Consider the following 388-nt stretch of genomic DNA (forward strand, 5'->3'; position numbering starts at 1 on the left):
CGATAACAAAACTAAAATAAACAGTTAAAATGTTTATTTTAGGTTCTTATTAGCGAAAAGAATGGCTTTAAAGAAAAATAAAGGAAAAATGAAAAACACTTTTTCATTAGACTCCATTAAAGAAGTGATAAAACGCTAAAAAAAGGTATAAAAAATTCCCAAAGATGTTGCTTCTTTTCATTTTATGCAGTAAATACTGCCAGGTGCTCAATATAAGACGATATTTTTATATGAGATCTTTTTATTTATTTCTATTGCCTAACATTTTATTTAATTTTATTACATTACGATATTACATTAAATTATTTTATTTCGTTGAACATGTTTTTTTTACCCTATCTGTTATTTTAATTTTTCTTCTTCTTAAAACTACACTTGTGTACTAAAT

The sequence above is a fragment of the Parasteatoda tepidariorum genome, chromosome 2, assembly GCF_043381705.1.
Source record: "Parasteatoda tepidariorum isolate YZ-2023 chromosome 2, CAS_Ptep_4.0, whole genome shotgun sequence".
NCBI classification, from domain to species: Eukaryota; Metazoa; Arthropoda; class Arachnida; order Araneae; family Theridiidae; genus Parasteatoda; species Parasteatoda tepidariorum.